Source organism: Cavia porcellus, unplaced genomic scaffold (genome assembly GCF_034190915.1).
Source record: "Cavia porcellus strain 051 isolate PalLab524CR breed Dunkin Hartley unplaced genomic scaffold, mCavPor4.1 scaffold_16, whole genome shotgun sequence".
NCBI classification, from domain to species: domain Eukaryota; kingdom Metazoa; phylum Chordata; class Mammalia; order Rodentia; family Caviidae; genus Cavia; species Cavia porcellus.
The window spans coordinates 31,579,882-31,593,837 of NW_026947499.1; the positions used below are offsets into that span (position 1 = coordinate 31,579,882).

General features: G+C 42.1%; 1 non-coding gene across 1 annotated transcript; it reads right to left on the minus strand.

Annotated features, from left to right (window-relative positions):
- Positions 1 to 13,626: 13,626 nt before the first annotated feature.
- On the minus strand, positions 13,627 to 13,752 carry LOC111754036 (U6atac minor spliceosomal RNA). Its single transcript, XR_002788769.1, has one exon. It is a non-coding gene; the product is annotated as a U6atac minor spliceosomal RNA (small nuclear RNA).
- Between the last annotated feature and the right edge of the window lie 204 nt (positions 13,753 to 13,956).

The window sequence follows — 13,956 nt, forward strand, 5'->3', positions numbered from 1 at the left end:
ATCCTCCTGCCTCAGCCTTTCGAGTGCTGGGATTACAGGTGTGAACCACCACGCCTGGCTTCTAGGGGTGGTATATTAAGTAAAGCTCATAAAAGGTTTGATACAGAGCTCTGTGGCTAGGGAGTGAATCTTTCTTCCTTTATTATTGTTTGGGCCAGGGAATGAATCTTTCTTTGCTGTAGTTGTTATTTTGGTACTTTGGAACAAACAGAGCTTTGTGTATGCTAAGCATGAACTCTACCACTGAACCCTACTCACAGCCTCTTTTCTTTCCCTGCTTGGCCCTGGGAGCCTGCCACTGCCCTTCATGGCATTAGTCCCTGCTGCCATTAGCACAAGTCAAACTGACTCCTGAAAAGAGACATTATGCTTTCTTTCAGATTCTTGAGGAAAGGTGTAGAATCTGTTCAGATTCTTTTTTTTTTTTTTTTGTCTTTTTCCTTTTTATCGGTACCGGGGATCGAACTCATGACTGCCTGCTTGCAAGGCAGGCGCTTGTACCGCTGAGCTAAACCTCCAGCCCCAATCTGTTCAGATTCTTGAGGGAGGATGTAGATTTACTCTGTTTTGGTCAGGTTTGGCTCTTTTTTGGTAAATTCATCCGGTAAATGTGGCAGTTCACACAGTAGCCACTGTTTGGAGAGGAACTGTTTCTAGTGTTTTTATAGGTCATCCACTGTGGGTCCTGACTCACACTAGCTAAGGCCTCTACAGATTGATGTGCAGCCACGCCTGCTGATGAACTTGTGTGTACATGTCTTCTTCTGTGGTCAGATGAATTTCAAGACCCCTCTCTGGTGCCAGGTTCCTAGGAAATCCAAAGGGCCATTGGGAGATGCCAGATAGTATCAAAATAAGTAATAAGAAACATTAGTTGGAAATACAAAGAAGTCATTGGCCCTACACACACTGGTAGTCTTAGCTACTCAAGAGGCTGAGGCTGGAAGATCCAGAATTCAAGGCCAGCTTTGAACTTAGGAGATCTTGTCTCAATATAAAGGAATAAATACAAAGAGTTAAATTTTATGTGGTCCAGTGGTACAAAAAAATTTTTAATTCTCAGCATCACATGTAACTTGGAACCCGAGGAAGAGGAAAGTAAGGCCCACTAGGCCTTCCTTATCCTGAGGCAAAAACTGATGGGACAGTGGCCTGCAAGGATATGTGGTGGGGTTAAAATGTGGCCATGGTTGGGCTGTGCTGGAGATGCTTTGTCATCACTGGAAGATCAGATGCAAGTGACAGACAGCAAGTTCAATGGAAGATGTTTAAATAAAATAAAAACCTGAGGTTGAGTCAGGAGGAATTACTATGCTTTAAAAACTCACATTCTGGGGCTGGGGATTTAGCTCAGTGGCATAAGCACCTGACTTGCAAGCAGGGGGTCGTGAGTTCGATCCCTGGTACCCATAAGATAAAACAAAACAAAAATAAATAAATAAAAACTCACATTCTATTTTTTACTCTGCAATGTACTTTACTAGTTTGAAGGTGAGAAAGAAATCTTTCCCACTGAATAAAATAATCAGTAAACACAAGTCAGCTTCTATGCCCTCCATGGCTGGAGGCCACCTGGAGGTGGAAGTCAACCTAAAATTGACTTCTCACCCGAGTTTACTTGTTGGGTAAAAAATTGTATTGTGTCCTGAAAATTTGCCACATATGTAATTTTTATTTATTTATTTGTCTTTGAGATAGGCTCTCATGCAGTTTAGGCTGGCATTGGGCTCACTTTGTAGCCAGGCTGGTCTTAAACTTGCAACAATTCTTTCTCAGCCTCCTGAGTGCTGGGATTTTAGGCATGCACTATCATGCCTAGCTAGCTTAGTATATTTTAGATGCACCTGCCATACAAAAAAGTAAATATGGAAGTAATATGTATGTTAACTTGCTTGTCTACAGTATTCATTTTACAATGTATATACACATAAAAATATATTGTTCGATCCCTGGTATCCCAAAAAAAGATTGTATACCTCAAGTATAGCTAACTTTTTAAAAAAGTGTGCCAGACTTGTTCAATGGTAGGAATATACTTCACAGCCAGTTTGGAAAACTGACAGATTCTTTAAAATATACAGTATTGGGCTCAATGGCACAGCACCTGCTTGGCAAGCTCAAGGTTGTGAGTTTGATTCCTGGTACCCCCAAATATAACTTTTTTTATTTTTATTTCTTTTTATTACCAGGGATTGAACTCAACTTCATGTTTGCCAGGCAGGCTACTGAGCTAAATTCCCAGCCCAGTATATATATGATTTAAACAAGGAGTGGTGGTGTACCCCTGCAATCCCAACGCTTGGGAGGCTGAAGCAGGAGGATTGCCACAAGTCTGAGGCCAGCCTGGGTTACATAGTGAACCCTGTCTCAAAAAAAAAAACCTCAAGGGCTGGAGATTTTGCTCAGCAGCATAAGCATCTGTCTAGCAAGCGCGTGGTGTTGAGTTCAATTCCCGGTACCGATAAAAAAAAAAAAAAACCCAAAATTTGTGTATGTTGGCACACACCTGTAATCCCAGCACTCAGGAGGCTGAGGCAGGAGGATTATTGCAAGTTCAAGAACAGCCTGGGTTACAAAGTGAGCTCATAGCCATCCTGAACTGCACAGCAAGACCCTGTCTCAAGACCAAAAAATAAAAGCCATATTTCTAAACACATAGGCTTTTTGAGGGACATTATAGATATAAATTGTCATACAAAAGGATAATACACAATAAGATGCTATTTTGATTGGAGTTGGGGAGCTAGAGAATAATATAATGAATGCCTGTAATCCCAGCACTTGGGAAGCTGAGACAAGAGGATTGCTGTGAGTTCAAGGCCTATCTGGGCTACATAATCCAAGGCTGACCTGAACTGCATAGTGAAACCTTGTCTCAAAAATAAATAAATAAATAAATAAACAACAAGATGTGAACAGAGGTCAGAGGTGTGACCTGGAGGTGGCCAATTCCCAAAAATAACTGAAATTTGGTGAAAACAAGTATACAGGGCTAGAGCTCAGAAGGACTATCTTAGGAGGAATGTGTTGGAACTTTTTACTACTTTTTGAAAAAAAAGCAAACACATTTTCATTTTGCACTGGGCTCTGCAGCTTCTTCACCTGGTTCTGGCAGAATGTGTTTGGTTTGAGATTGGAGGGGCCCATGTAGAGTCTGGTGGCATTTTCCATGTCGTGGATGGGTGCGCAAAGATGTGGATAATCCTGCCAAGCTGATAGATCAGAGCCTGGGAAGCAGAGTCCAGCTACCAGTTAGGGAAGATCTCTAGTAGAAGAGGTTCAGTGAGAAATGAAGTGACTTGGCTGAAAGGTATCTGGGAGAGATGCTGAGCTCTCCGGGGAGATTCCCTGGTTGTACCTTTGTCCTCTAGAGGCCTACAGCAGGTCCCTTTTTCCCAGAGCTCAATCCCCAAGCAGCTCTACATAACTTGCTTGAGCCTCCCACCCAGACCTCTGGCTAGCTTTGCCTTGGACCATAAGCTCAGAGTTACAGGACTCCCTCAGAGTTCAGATGTCTAGTCCTATGGGGCCCTAAGTGTGAGAGTCCTACATGGACACATTAAAAATGGCCTGTTGACTTGGGGATTTCTTCAGAAGTGCCACACCAAAAACAAAAAACGCCCTGCTCCTTCACTCTCGGATTGGAATTTCTTGCCAAGCATGGTAGGACATACTTATAATTCTAGTGCTTTGGGGGCTGAGGCAGGAAGATTATGATGAGTTTGAGGCTAGCCTGAACTACTTGGTCACAACCTGTTGGAAAAATAAAACAGATTTGGGTCCAATGCCTCTACACTTAAAACATCTCTGCCCCAGATCCCAATTATTTAAACTACTTTTTTATTCTCGAGTAGTGATTGTTAGGGCCGACGCCGCAGGGAAAGAGACCCCAAGGACTCAATTCTTGGTGAGGGAAAAAAGTTTATTTCCATGCGCATGGGGTCCCCCAGGCAAACAAGTGCGGAGGGGCCCCGAAGGGGAATTGTGTAGGGTTTTTTTTTTTTTAATTTTTTTTTTGTCTTTTTCTTTTTTATCGGTACCAGGGATCGAACTCACGACTGCCTGCTTGCAAGGCAGGCGCTTATGCCGCTGAGCTAAATCCCCAGCCCCCTTGTGTAGGGTTTTTAAGGGCGCAGGGAGGCAAGCAAATTTACAGAAGCAGATTGCATTGGTTAATTTTGAGCAGGATAGGACTTGGCAGAAGTTGATTGGAGGGGTTTGGGGTTGAGTAACCATGGAGACTGGGGGTCCTAGCCCAGTCACTATGTGCCCAGAACAGAACAGTTACTTGTCTTACTTATCTCCTTGAGACAGAACAACCTTGCAGGTGCATTTTTTCTTTTTTTTTTTTCCTCTGCTCTGATAGCTCTGGGAAGTTAGGCATTTCTTTCTGCTCTGCTCTGATAGCTCTGGGGAGTTAGGGAGTTAACCCTTTTATTCCCCGCTCTGGGGAGTTAGGGAGTTAACCCTTTCATTCCCCGCTCTGGGGAGGGGGTTATAGCAGGGGGGTCAACTCTCACATTCCCCCCTTTTCTTTTTTGATGACTTTTAATCTTAAAGGTCCTGTATTGGTAAGGGGTCATACTGTTGACGTAGCATCATAACCTTTACTTGAGAGATCTGAGCCCTCACAAACTGGGTTACTCGGTTAATGAGGTAAGGGGCTATAGCCATGACTATAATGAATCCAGCCAGGGGTCCCAGTAAAGGGAGAATATAGGGCAGGATTGATTTCCAGAAGGAGAACATTTTGGCTTTATTTGAAGGGGGCTCTTGAGATTTAATTTTTTTCTCTTAGCTTTTTTATTGCATCTGTTTATAACCTTGTATGTGTCTTTAAAATCACAAGCTTTTAAGAACGTTGACATAGTTTATCAACTTGTTTACAACATAAGGCCCAGTAGGAGGATTAACAAAGGTCTTGTAGCTGTCATTAAAGCTGTTAACCAAAAGGAGAAAGAAAACCAACATTTAAATTTACTCTGTTTTATCATACAAGTAACAATTTTTAAGTCAGACAGAGGCCTCTTTGGGGTCTCTATAAAGGAGGAGAACACAAAATTATCAGTTATATTAGACAATCTTAAGCTTTAAAGTGTCTTTGGAAGAAATGACAGTTTACTTATTTGTAGGCTGACGGTCTTTTGAAGTTGGGACTTGTCTGTATTGGGAACGTTGAATTTAGGCAGGCTTTTAGCTATTTTGACAATCTATTGCGGCTTAAGAGATTTACGGTGAGGTCGCTCTCAAGAGATTTACGGTGAGGTCGCTTGTCTAGGTGTCTAGGCTCTTTAGCTGCAGTGGGCAGCAGCGAAGTAACCAGTGGATGGAAGTCACAGCTAGCTGAAAAGTCTGGGGAGACTTAATAAGATCTTGATTAGTTAAATTAGCTAATTTTTAGAAACCTCACATAAAACCTCAAAAGAGGAAATATCTGTAACATAGGGGGTGTATCACACATGTAAAGGGGCAGAAGGAAAAGAGACTCACCCAGTTTTTGCCAGTTTTTAAGGCCATTAGTAATTACAGTCTTTAAAATCTAACTTATCTTTTTACCTCTCCTGAACTCTGAGGCTGGTAAGCCCAATTGAGTTTTTTTTTTTAATTGATCTGTAAAGCTTAGGTTAATTTGAGTTACTAGGCTATAAAAGCCAGGCCATTGTTGGACCCCACGGATAAAAAGGGAGACCAAATCAGAGAAACTGTTATCAGAGCTGACTCAGACTAAGTAGAAAACACTTATATTTTTGAAGTTTAGGCTTTTTATTTTTGTAAAATCTATTTTTTAGTGTTTTTAGGCATAGTCCCACGATAACCAGTGGTTTTTATTTGTTGTAGTACTTTTAGATTTATCAATTGGCACTGAGGGCATCTGAAGCTCACAGACTGGGCTAGCTTGATATTAGCCCCCGGAATCTCTTGGAAGCTGAGCTGTCAGATGTTGGTCTTTTTAAGTGTAAATGGGCTCTTGAGAGACATAACTGTTTTCATCAGAGAAGTAGGATGGAACTGTAGACAGTAGCTTATCAACTAGATAAGGTCGATGTTCCGTGAGGTGATCAATGAGGCAACGAGGGGTCATCCTCAGGCAGCAAAGTAGCCGAGTTTGAAGCTGCTGTTTTCAGAAATAGTGCCTGATAATGTATGGCTCCGAAATTAGACATTCATCAGTCTGGTGGGACCTTGATGAGAGTCTCCAGTGAATAGGAGGAAACAATTAAGAGTTTGTGTCCAAAAGTCAATTTTTAAGCCTCCTTTATGAGGGGGCCATTGAAGAAATCACCGCAGACAGGGTGGCCATCTGGTTGCCACAGAACCAAGTCTCTTGGAAAGGTAGACAACAGGCCTCTGCCAGGGTCCCAAACTCTGGATCAGTCCTGTGGCTCTTAGAAATTTTGTACTTGTCTTTTAGTCACAGGGACTGGAATCCGTTAGATGGCTCACAACAACCAGTGTAGTCTTTTTTTGTGTAGACTGGTTCTGATAAGGTCGGGGGGACTCGCATCAGAGCAGTTACTTTTTCGGCTGGCCTCTCTCATGTGATTGTTACTCTTTCAGCGGCCTGATCTGCCAAATTGTTTCCTCAGGTGAATAGCAGTAATCTGCGGACAGCCAGACTGCTGTCAGCAAATTTAGGATTTGTGGAGTCCTCTTTTTTTTTTTTTTTTTTTTAATCTTAGCTCTGGCCAAGGTTAAGAGACCTCGCTCTTAATAGATGGCTCTATGTATATGTATAGTAGCAAAAGCATATTTACTATCAGTATAGATGTTTACCCTCTTTTTTGTGGCTAGTTTTAGTACATCAGTCAAAGCAATGAGCTCCGCCTTTTGGGCAGAGGTGCCAGGCTCTAACCCTTTAACCCAGAGTACCTCCTTTTTGGTGGTCACTGCTGTCCCGGCCACTCATCTGTCTCTGCCGTTTTGGATGAAGCTGCTTCCATCGAACAGTTGTCGGCATTTTTTAAAAGCTGGTCAGTAAGATCAGCCTGTAGGTTCCGCTGTAGTTTGAGGATGTCAGCACACTCATGGAGAGGTGTCCTTTGTTCCTCCAGGTCATCATCAGGCATAAGGGTGGCTGGGTTTAAAGCTGAAGAAGTCTTGAATATCACTGACTCTGGGTCTAGAAGCAGGGCTTGACAGTAGAATTTTGGCATTGGAGAGCCTTTTTTTAGGAGGGGTTTTGATAAGAGTCTCTAAACTGTGAGAGGTTACCACAGAAATCACTTGCCTAAAGCGAGTTTCTTTGTCTCCTTAAGTAGCATTGTCACAGTAGCTAGTATTTTTAGGCAGGGGGCCATACTCCTGTTACTGGAGTAAGTCTTTTGGAGAGGTAGGCTATGGGCCTCTTTTAAGGGCCAATGTCCTGAGTTAGGACTCCTTTGGCAATGTCCCTGAGTTTATCTATGAACAAGGTGAAAGGCTTGGTAACGTCAGGGAGTCCCAGGGCTGGGGCCTCTGTCAAGGCCTGCTTGAGCTGTTGGAAGGCCTGTTTATATTTATCAGTCCAGTTCAGCGAATTTTGAGTTTCTCCCTTATGGGAGTCATATAGAGGCAAGCTTTTTAGTAAAATTTAGCCTACAGTATCCAATTGTCCCTAGAAACTCTCGTCTGTTTTTTTAAAGTTTTTTTTTTTTTTTTTTTTATAACACCTTGGCTATCTTTTTGTAAATTTTTTAGTTTTTAAAGACCTTTTTGTGCTATCTCTATTAACTGGCTGAGGGGCATTTTTTTAAACCTCTCAAACCTTTGTAATTTTTGTCTAACATGTGGGGCCGACTGAGTTACAAAGAGAACAACTGGCGATACTGGGAAACCTCCTTACCTCTGGATGTCCAGTCAGGGTAGCACAAAAGGAGAACATGGTTTTGGCATTCCGGATCAGAGAGCCGGCTTCATCTGGATGGCACACTGTTTTTTTGTCCAAGGGTGTCACGTGACAGGCCATCATTTTACTAAAATTATATTTTTAACAAAAAGGGCTTTTTTATAGGTAACAAAATTGTGCTGCATAATCTCCCAGATGTTTACAGTACATGTAAGAACTTGTATCTTATTTGTAGTATCACCTATAATCTCATTTTAATGGAAACATTTTGCAGCAAAGTACAATCTTATGTATACTTTTATCAAAACTGATCTAATACTGTCAAATTCTGAACACATTTACTTTTTGTCAAACCTGTTATTTGTAGTACTATAAATCAAGACAAATACAAGACAAATAAAATTTACATCCTCTTGAGTCTTCTACAACTTACAATAATATCTCTCAAACTAAGCTTTAATCTTTTTTTACATTCTGGCATAGCCAGACACCTTTACTTGAAGACCACTCTCTTTGTCCCTCTTTTTACTATTACCAGTCAATTACCTTTTTTCTTGTTTCTCAGACAACATTAAAACTCACAACAGAACCCTTGAAGTCACCTTCTAGTAGTCTAAATCATATTTAATTATTTTATGTCTTTTTACCACATAAAAATGTTGTATTTTAAAAACAAAACTGTAAACTTTTAACTGGCTCAAATATATTACCATCTGGTTTTTACTTGGTAAAGTTGATATGATTTTTAATAACCATAGATATACATATATATGTGCACATGTTTACATTTTTACCAGAGAGGAAAAAATACTCCTTTTAAAAGGTATGCTGAGGTTGCAAGCAATCAATTGAAGTCTTACATATTAAACAAGGCGCCACAACATTAAAGACACAAACAAAGGGAGCTTTTTGTACAGTTTGGTCAGCTAAAGGAAATAATTTTTTTATCATGAACCTTTAATCTAATAAGCCATATGGATCCTACAACAGAAATGGGCAAGAAGCCCCTAAGTTAGTAACAAGTTTAAACAGGCAATCAAGGAGAGGGCGGAGGAAGGAAGGGTTTTACCCACGGTGGGGGCTCCTCCCTGAGGTCCTGTCATACCAAGATGTAGGCAATCCGGTTGGGGTGGCCCTCTCGTCCAGGGCAGAAGATGATGTTCTTAACTGCTAAGATGAGGGGAAGGTGGAAAGTCCCCTCCGGTGGCCAACCCACGGAGAATGTGGGCCACTCAGACAAGCAGAAAGTCTGCCATTTACTTTTTTAACCTGTAAGGAGAGATTGTGAGCCCTCTCTCAAACCTCTGACCAATGGTCGAGGGTGAGGGACAATGGGGACGATGTCGTTTGTCCCATGGTGTTCTGAAGACAAAGAGTGGTTAGCGTACGCGCGACACAACAAATAACCGATCACAACAGTCACAACACACAGGACAAACAGGCCGGCCACCTCACTCTCACGCATGAGTTTCACATCAAATGAGTCACCTTAGGGGGTGCCTCCAGATTGGCCCGGACGGACCACAGATTGGGAATGAAATTCCCCAGATTGGCCCAGACGGACCACAGATTGGGAATGAAATTCCCCAGATTGGCCCAGAAGGACCACAGATTGGGAATGAAATTCCCCAGATCGGCCCAGAAGGACCACAGATTGGGAATGAAATTCCCCAGATTGGCCCAGAAGGACCACTGATTGGGAATGAAATTCCCCAGATTGGCCCAGAAGGACCACAGATTGGGAATGAAATTCCCCAGATTGGCCCAGAAGGACCACAGATTGGGAATGAAATTCCCCAGACCGACAGGAAAACCCTATCGCAGACGGTGAGTCACGGAAAACCGTGTGGGGCGTCCCCCGGTCACCAGAGAACAGAGAACAGATAACAAAAACAGGTAACAAAAATTGCCCGGTTGGCTCGGGGCGTAAAATACCGGTAGATTGATCCTCAGAGTAAAAATAAGAAGCGACCGGTCGTACTCACCCACCGCAGAGCCGTTGAGGTCACCTCCCGTGAGACGTGCTATCTCGCTGGGGCCTCCAAGATGTTAGGGCCGACGCCGCAGGGAAAGAGACCCCAAGGACTCAATTCTTGGTGAGGGAAAAAAGTTTATTTCCATGCGCATGGGGTCCCCCAGGCAAACAAGTGCGGAGGGCCCCGAGGGGGAATTGTGCAGGGTTTTTAAGGGCGCAGGGAGGCAAGCGAATTTACAGAAGCAGATTGCATTGGTTAATTTTGAGCAGGATAGGACTTGGCAGAAGTTGATTGGAGGGGTTTGGGGTTGAGTAACCATGGAGACTGGGGGTCCTAGCCCAGTCACTATGTGCCCAGAACAGAACAGTTACTTGTCTTACTTATCTCCTTGAGACAGAACAACCTTGCAGGTGCATTTTTTCTTTTTTTTTTTCCTCTGCTCTGATAGCTCTGGGGAGTTAGGCATTTCTTTCTGCTCTGCTCTGATAGCTCTGGGGAGTTAGGGAGTTAACCCTTTTATTCCCCGCTCTGGGGAGTTAGGGAGTTAACCCTTTCATTCCCCGCTCTGGGGAGGGGGTTATAGCAGGGGGGTCAACTCTCACATGATGATTGAACCCAGGACCTCAAACATACATCACAAGTGCTCTAGCCTTGAGCTACATCCTCAGGTCTTTAAAAAGATACATTTATGTATATGTACGGCCCGACTATGAAGCCCAGATTAGCCTTGAACTCAGGGTAATCATTCTATCTCAGCCTTCTGAGTTCTGATAACAGGCATGGATCAACATGCACAGCTAATTTTGGTTTTCTTGAGACCGTGTCTCACTATTTAGCTTAGGATGGTTTTTGAGCTTCCAGCATATTCCCTTAGTTTCCCAGATACTGTGATTACAGTGCCATGCTTGGCACACAAGGGAGATTTTAAAAACATATGATGTAGTACATCTTACATGATTATGGGCAGCTCAGTGTCTAGCCCCAAAATAGCAGTTTTAGGTAACAGTTTATGAATCTGGTACAGATTTTATTTTTTTGGCTACTGGGAATTGAACTCAGGACCTCATCCTTGCCAGGTAGGTTCTGTGCCTCAGAGCTACATCCTCAGCCCCCAATGTCTTCAATTTAGCCCTCATCCAATGAATTGTCTTGGGTTCCTGATAGAACAGACTTAAAGGATTTTAAAAAGCTGATTTTTGAGGGGCTGGGGATTTACCTGAGCGGCATAAGCATCTGCCTTGCAAGCAGGCAGTCGTGAGTTCGATCCCTGGTACCGATAAAAAGGAAAAATGCAAAAAAAAAAAAAAAAAAAAAGCTGATTTTTGCCAGATGTGGCACAGATGTGGCACTGCATGCCTGCAATGCCAACACTCGGGATGGAGAATCACTGGGAGTTCAAGGTCAATCTAAACTATATAGCCTGCTGGGGATTTAGCTTAGCAGCACAAGTGCCTGCTTGGCAAGCAGGAGGTCCTGAGTTCAATCCCCAGTACCAAAAAACAAAAATTTAAACAAAAACTATACATCCAGACCTTATCTACAAAAAACAAAAACAAATAAAAAGATAATATATAGTTTTTAAAAATTTTAACTGTGCCACGGATATAGCTCAGTGGCACAAGCACTTGCCTGGTAAGTGCAAGGTTGTAAGTTCAATTCCTGGTACAAAAAAAAAGGAAAATTTGTGAAATGTTAACTGCTATAATTTGGTTCTCATGTTATCTAAAGTAATTGTTAAGATAAATAACTGCCAGGAACTGGGGGTTTAGCTCAGCAGCATAAGTGCCTGCCTGGCAAGTTTAAGATTATGAATTTAATCCCTAGTACCAAAAAAAAAAGCTAGAAAAATAAATAACTGCCAGACGAAATTCCTCTGTGGCTAAAAAACCAGGTTCCTGCTTTAGTTTTCTCTACTGATGAATTTTTCTCTACTTTGGTTTTTTCCAGTCTCATTGTGGCTTACCTGAGCAAATGCTATTAAGTAAATTATTATGATATATAATTAAATTGGCTATAATTAAGAGTCTAAAAGCTTTCTATGCCTAAAGCAACAAGATTTTCTTAAACTATTAAGGGATCTTGGGGGCTAGGGCTATAGCTCAGCAGAACAATACCTGCCTGGCAAGCATGAGGTTCTGAGTTCAATTCCTAGTACAAAAGAAAAAAAAGGGGGGGGCTAGGGATTTAGCTCAGTGGCATAAGCACCTGCCTTGCAAGCAGGTGGTCGTGAGTTCGATCCCCCATACCGATAAAAATGAAAAAGACAAAAAAAAAAAAGAGGTTATTGGTTAAACTTACAAAAACTAGATTAAGAAACAAAGGTTTTATATTTCACTAAGATAATTTCTTATGTTTTCCTTTGTTAGACTTTTGGTTATTTAGAATACTAAGTTTTCCCACACGTAGTAGCACATACCTGTAATCCTAGAATTAGGGAGACTGATGTAGGAGAATCACTGTGAACTTAAGGCCAGCCTTAACATAGTTCAAGTTCATCCTTGGAAGGAACCGTAGAGATGATTCTCCTTGAAAAGAGGAGCAATTATCTCCATTTTGGATAAACGTGGCCCTCTCTCCATGTATTGATATGTACAGAGCTGGTTAGGTTATTTCTTTGTCACTTCAATTGGTTTTAAGCAATGTAAATTGGGCTGGATGAGAAATTGATGTATAATCTCTAAAGCAAAGTGACAGGTCAATGTTCCACTACCCAGTGACTCCCCAAATACATGGTTGAGCAAGGCAGGATGGAGAGCCATGCCTTGAGAAAGGGGCTATGACTTCCCAGGGCAAACAGGATTGTGCATCAAAACTGAAGTACCGGCCCCAAATTATTAGATACTACCTCAGTTGTGTTATGTGGATTGCCCTCTCTGTATTTCTTGCCCTCTGCTTATCGCCAAGGTAATCTCAGACCTCCTACTATCCCAGCTCATGGTAGTCATGGCAGTCACGTATTTCCTGCCACTCTCACTGTCACTCATTGCCAAGCCACTCCCCTCATGGGGAATTAATAAAACCTGGGAAGGGCTCTGGGTTGAAGCTTTTGTTCTGGTGAACCAACATCTTGGCTGGATTTAGGACCCCTTGACTCCCCACAACTATATATATATATGTCTCTGTGTTTTCTTACCATAGGTTTGCACTGGAAGTGATAAATTGGAATTAACTCACTAGAATTCCAGTAACTTCCTGGGATTACAATTATAAACCTTCCTGGAACGTGATAGGACAGCAAAGAGTTCTCTATACAACCTGAACTACAGAGCAAGACTCTGTCTCAGAGAAGTGAGAGAACAGCTGACATGGTGCACTCTGGGAGTCTTGTGGTGCCCCGCAAAGTCCTGGGGCTGCTGTCTTGGGGGACTTCCTGGACCTGGGCAGAGGAGTGATTTGTGCATTCTCATGAGAACTGGAGAGAACTACTAGAAGGAGAGTGGATGATAGAATTTTATGCTCTATGGTATCCTGCTTGGCAAACTCTTCAACCAGAATGGGAAGGTTTTGCTGAATGAGGTGATCTTGAGGTTAAAGTTGGGAGAGTAGATAGATGTCTCGGAGCAGACAGGACTAGAGGCATGGTTTATTGTAACTGCTCTTCCTACAATTTATTATTGTAAAGGCGGTAAAATCAGGTTGTATCAGAGTCCAAGGATTAAGAATGACTTCATAAACATTATAAGCGAAAAATAATGGAAGAATAATGAACCCATCATCACGGTTTTGTCCAAGTTTTTTTTTGTTTGTTTTGTACGGAGGATTGAACTCACAACCTCATGCTTGCCAGGCAGGCACTTACACCACTGAGCTAAAAAGGCACAAATGTAAAAACAAGGGTTAGATGCCATGAAGTAGGTGGCAATGCCTTAACAATATGCATGTTGTCAGGACCAAGGGCCTCTTCCATCCCTGTCAAGGGGAGTGCTAACCTTCTTTCTTTTGATACAACACCCAGTTTTTTTTTTTAATTAAAAAATTTTTTTTTAATATTTTGGTCTTTTTGAGACAGAGTTTTGCTATGCAGTTCAGACCTTGGACTCACTTTGTAGCCCAAGCTGGCCTTGAACTCTTAGTGATCCTCCTGCCTCAACCTTCCAAAGTGTTGGAATTATAGCCCCAAGTTCTGTTCTTTTTTTTTTTTTTTAATTTTATTTA